We start from the raw sequence: 5,893 nt of genomic DNA, 5'->3' as shown, positions 1-5,893 counted from the left end.
GAGCAGTGCCTGTCAGACAGTGTGTGCAGTGGGAAGCATCTGGCCTTGCTGACATTTTCTATGAAATAAGATATACCACTCCATATCACCTTTGTCTGCCCTGAAACCAGGGCTTTCAATACCTGTGTGGTTATTTGTTAGTTTAGACTGTACTGATCCCAGCCTCAGTGAAGTCTCACAGACAGACAGTAAACAGAGCTAACAAATAACTTTCCCCACTCCTGTTTTATTTATTATCTCCCATTTTCACCGATTTCTCCCTGCTTTTGGATTGGGAGAATGAGCAAAGAACACTGAAATGACCTTCTGTGTCTCCAATTGGTTTTTCTACACCTCGCTCCCAACTAGTTTCTCCACAAACCAGAGCCCCAGCCACTCTTCACACAAATCCCACTGTGGCATCAGTCACAGGAGCATGCCTCATCCTATGTCTGTTGTGCTTTTAGGTAACAGAAAGTCTGAATCCATCCCAACTAACCCTGGGCACCTTAGTGATGGCAGCAGGACTGTCATGCACACACAGCCACAGCACTAAGGCTTAGCCGCAGAGTCCAAGGAAAGCTGACAACAGGCGAAGTACAAAGAAGAAAATCAAGCTGCCATTTTAGATATGATTCCAGTGATTCAGGGAAGTCATTTCAGACAATCCACTAGTTCATGAGTGAGCTCCACTGGCACGAGGTCAAACTGCAATTACGTGAAAGCATTTCTTCATTTCAGTTGTTCTTTTCTCTGCTTCCAGTCCTTCATTTCAACTTGATGAACAGCACTAAAAAAAGAGTGAAAAAGCAGCTTTCCATCTTCACTGCAGAAAAGGACTTACATGCTTGGCATCCATGTTTTCTTCCATCATTTTCTCTTTTCATCCCAGCCCTGTTCCCCAGCCTGCCAATACTTTAGCTGTGAGAAACATTTTTAATAGGCATAAATGAATGATACATAAACACTGAATAGCAACTAGAGATCAATTAAACAGCCCTAAGCAGCAACACATTGAAATGCAGGAAAGGCAAATGCTAACCAGCAACAGGTCAGTGTAATATGCTGACTTCTAACAGAACTGATCTATCCAAATAAATAAATCCAGCTAGTGTTTCATCTTATTTACATCTGATCTCCAGCATCAGCTGGCAGCAACAAGATGATTAGCTGAAGGCAACAGAGGAACTTGCATTAATTATTCAGACTCCTTCATTACAGGTACCAAAGTACCTCAAACTCTTCACACCTTCAGAGTTCATGAGAACCCAAAGCAAAGCTTTTTGGCTCACATCCCTCTAGAAGGACATGAGACAGCAACAGAAGCAGTACTATGTTGTGTTCCCCTGCAATCTGTGGCCATATCTGTCCTTTTGCTCCTTTGACCATGCTGTGCAAGAGGGGCCATTCTCTACTTTCAGAAACCATCTTCAAACATCTCTCTCCCTCCAGCCAAACTTTAGCTTATTAAAATACATAGTAAAGGCATTGAAATTGCCAGAAGAGAGACCAAAAAAACAACCTTTGACAGGCCTATGGGGATACCTCTAGGTAGGACTGAAGTATACAAAGCAGCAGGTGGTAATGGCAGCAGAGAAGAGGTGTCCTTCCCCCCTCATGCCTGCCCTTTGGAGGAGGCATTCAGGGAACACTCATCCCAGACATCCTGGTTGTTTTTTCTACACATCTTCCCAGCTGTTTCCATCAAAGCCAAAGGCTGAATATCCCTCAAGCATTTTGTGTACTTAGAGGGATCAGGGCAGCTGCTCTCAGAAGCACAAAGTACTCAGACTATGTCTTTTGCCAAAACCATCTCACCGTTGCTGTTATAACTATCCTACTTTACTAATCTTCCCTCCAATGGAAGTACTGTAGAAAGAGTTGAGACCAAAGATAAGGCAGTCTATAATAAGTTTAGACAATGCTCTGAACTTGTTTTGGCCATAAGAGGAAATTTCAATCCAAGACAGAATTTCAAAGGTTGACTTTCCAAAACAACCTTTACCTCTGCTTCCCAAGCAAGGGAGAGCTCTTTCATGCTGATTCTCCCCCCTTGATTTTTTAATAAGATGAAACTGAGCAGACTTGAGTTACTGGGACTTGGGACATAAAAGCATAGAAAGAAAATACTGTTTCAGTTAAGCGCTTTTCTTTTACAGTGCTCTGTCTTATTAAACTCAAATTGTTGACCTTAAGAATATCAGTTTAACAGCCCACTTTAGCAAAAATATACATATGCATGTGAGTGTTAAAATGAACCTTTGAAAGAAGCACTAAATCAAATAATGACTGACAGCTCACAGTTTCTATGCCAGCAACGAAGCACTGCTTATTTCAGCATCTGCATGAAATACAAAAGACTACCAAGCACATCTCACATTCTCCTTATCTCTGCAGAGTAAGCTCATCTTCACATTGATACCTTCACTTCAAGGCCTTCTTTCTGTTCTTTGCTTATACAGCATCTCACACAATGATGCTTATGACAGAGCCCCAAGGTGCTGCCACAAAGGAGATCACAGGAATTGCCATACAAATGATCTGTAACACTTTATACTTTTCAGACTTCAGATTAGCATTTTTCTTAGAAATCTTGGAATTTCAAACAGAGGTGATCCTGCCCCTCTACTCTGCATTGGTGAGGTCTCATGTGGAGCACTGCATCCAGATGTGGAGTCCCCAGTACAGAAAGACGTGGACCTGTCTTTTACAGTGAAGCACTGGAACAGGTTGCCCAGAGATGTGGTTCATGCTTCATCCCTGGAGGCTTTCAATGCAAGGCTGGATTAGGCCCTCAGCAACCTGATCTAGCTGTGGTGTCCCTGTTCACTGCAGGGGAGTTGGACTAGATGGCCCTCAGGGGTGCCTTCCAACTCTAAGGATTTTATGATGTTTCAGGCATACATAGATTACCCTGTGAAGCTTCTAACTCCCATCACATCAAGTTCTGTCTTGCACCACTTTTTTGTTAGATTGACCTGTCATTTCTCACCTTAAACCAAACATTATGGCCATGGACTTGCCACTGATCTATCTAAACTGAGAGACGGGCAGTGTGTGCACTCCAAGCTTCTGGGAAATGTGGGGGCAATTCTAGACTTCTAATCTGAATTAACCTACATTTGCCACGGCTAAAAGCAAACACTGAAGCAGATACCAGGACTAGATGATCTTGTAGGTTCTTTCCAACCGTGCAATTCTATGATTCTATACCAGTGGATAAAGAGTGGCCAATCATCATGTAGTAGCAGCTTGAGTCTGAGCTCCTGACTGCAGTTCAAAGATGCCACAAACCTTCTTCCATTTCTGTGAAGCACCTCACAGATGTGGCCTGGGTCCCTCAAGGCAATCACAATTAAGCATTACCCTCAAAAGGAGCAGAATCCTCTGACAAAGTACTGCTGGGTTCCTCTGTATTACCTTCTTATCCATGAATAAATGCAGCAGGCTTATCTTTGCTACTCTATTTGCTTTAATAACTAGCACAAAGCCTGTATTTATTACCCAAATCCTGTTTTTAAATCTCACTCCTAGATAAAGCAGTAATGGCATGGCTGTTCTGCTCAGATAACCCCACAGCAGCTTCCCAAAGCAAATGTGCATAGGGCACATTTATATTTATTCAAACAGTGGAAAAGACTGATTCGTCCAAAAACAAAGGCAGAGCAGCATCTGGATTCTCCTCAAGACACACATGAGTAACAGAAAGCACACTTACAAAAGGCACAAATGTGAGGGCCTCATTAAGAGAGATGTTCAGGTCTATACATCTCTGAATGTCTAAAGCAGAATGAAGCCTGGCAGTCACAGCAGAAAGAGCTGGAGAGTTTCTTTGGCTGGGAAACTGCTCGTCTCCGGGAGGAGCATCCACACATTAATCCTCTCATTCCTTCTTCCAAACCAAGGTAGGACAATGGCATTTTCTGTAAACAAGAAACATTTGGCTTGAGTACAGACACAGGAGAGCTGGTGAGGTGAGGAAAGAAGGCTTAGATATTGACAAATACATAGAAAGGGATAAACACTCAGGTTTTCTACAACCAGCTTTTAAAGAGATTTAGAATTGTCCTCTTCTGGCTCTAATAGCTCTGACAGCAGATTACCAGTCCCAGCTGCTCATCAGATTACTTCTGCCGCTCCCTCAGTGAGCGGAGCAGGCGGTAGGAAGGTCAAATCCTGCCTCATTACATCAGAGCTGGCAGACACCAGCAGCAATCTGCACCCATGGCAGCAGGCATCAAGAAGCAAAGCTGCTTCTGTCCATGCTGCTCACAGATCCCAGTGACACAGCCAGACTGGGGAGAAGTCCCCAGTCTCTCTGTCTCTTGGTCCAGCTATAGCCACCTCCATGAACATCACCCTCAATCCTTCCTTTACCCTTGTGAAGATGACCATTGCCTCCAATCCATTGGCATGAGAGCATGTCAGCAGTCCCCAAAGTGGTTTAGTCAAGTGATGAAGTAGCATTAGCTTAAACAAACATAATTAGTATACTAGTGTTCTGGCATGTGTTTTTTTTTCCCCCCCTCTAAACCAGCTCACTGTGACCACATTAGGCTGCTGGATAATCACACGTGCAAGTAGATGGGCACAGCTGGTAGGACAACAAAGACATGCACAAGGACAGCTGGGAGAACATCAGCAGTCCCTGCTGAGGTCTGGGGCCACAAGAGTCTCTGATGAAGCACACCAACATAGTTGTGTTAGATGCTGTTAATTAGTCGCTGCTTGTTTTGGCTTTCATTGATTTCCACTAAAACAGGTTTAAGGCCAGACTAGATTAAAGGACTGGGATTGCATTTTGCAAGAGCTGTGCATGTCACTGTATTTAATTACAAGCAACACTGGAGAATCCCTTTTCCCCTCATCAGTGCTACCTTAGGAAAGAATATTTAACGAAAAACAACTGTGCTATGAGGCAGAACATTAACATGGATTTTCAAATACTTGGATGCTCCTGTAAGCCCACCTTGGTACAAACGGGGCACTGTGACCCAGAGGCTGTAAGGAAGTGACAGTGCCTACTGTGTGCTCCACATTAGAGCAGGAATCTTTGTTTTAAAAAAGCTGAAGTATTAGCTTTTAAGTAAGTGTTCAGAGATTTCAATCTAGTTCACACTATATTAGGAAAACCAAGCAATTTCTGTGTAGGTGGTTCTGATAGAACCTGGCACATGCTGGGTTTTCCAGATATTTAGGTGGATAAGTGATGAAAACAAGTTTTAAGGAGTCAAATCCTGGTACATGTAAGTAGAAAAGTTGACTAAAACCAAGTCATACTATGGACAGAAACTTGCCATCTGCACTTTTGTGCACTCTCACCTGAGAGCTGTTCTTTCACACTGCAATTACAAGGGCACCACTTCACCGCACGTACTTTCATATCCATGTGACATTCTACAGTGTCACACCAAAAGACACAGGGACAATTTATAGCTAATGCACCCAGGTGGTTGACTGTTGTGTTGTAAGCACAGTTTGATGAGGAGACGTTGCAAGATCAGTCCCTGTTAGCAGTCAGTGCAGGAAGGCCAGGCTTTTGCTGCATGTTGGTTGAGCAATCAAAAGATGACCGCCACATGCAGCCAAAGCAGCAGCCAAAGAGCTTTACAGTTCAGGAATGGTCCCACAAAAACTCTTCACATCATCCCGCTGTTCGCAACAAGCCTTTAAACTCATGCTGATGTTTAGATTGGCAGGAGCTGAAGTAATTTCCTTCCAAGCCACTGGGACCCGGTCACGACTCCTGAATGACTTCCCGTCATGAAAGCCCCGGGGGAGTCTGGGCACAGACCTAACTTAGGTCAGTGAAAAGCAAACTCCAGAACAGGACTAATTCAGCAAAATCCAATCTAACAGCCAGCACTAAATGATGGCAGTGATTTCCAATGGGACTAGAGTCTGCATACAGAGG

General features: G+C 43.7%; 1 long non-coding RNA gene across 1 annotated transcript; it reads right to left on the bottom strand.

Annotated features, from left to right (window-relative positions):
- Positions 1-206: 206 nt before the first annotated feature.
- On the bottom strand, positions 207-4,952 carry LOC107312236 (uncharacterized). The gene is made up of 2 exons (XR_014944929.1): positions 3,698-4,952; positions 207-900 (listed from the first exon to the last, which is right to left on the bottom strand). It is a non-coding gene; the product is annotated as an uncharacterized LOC107312236 (long non-coding RNA).
- Between the last annotated feature and the right edge of the window lie 941 nt (positions 4,953-5,893).

Source organism: Coturnix japonica, chromosome 3, assembly GCF_054131305.1.
Source record: "Coturnix japonica strain WE chromosome 3, WE-NBRP24, whole genome shotgun sequence".
Lineage (NCBI taxonomy): Eukaryota > Metazoa > Chordata > Aves > Galliformes > Phasianidae > Coturnix > Coturnix japonica.
This window is presented reverse-complemented; position numbering and strand designations above follow the sequence as displayed.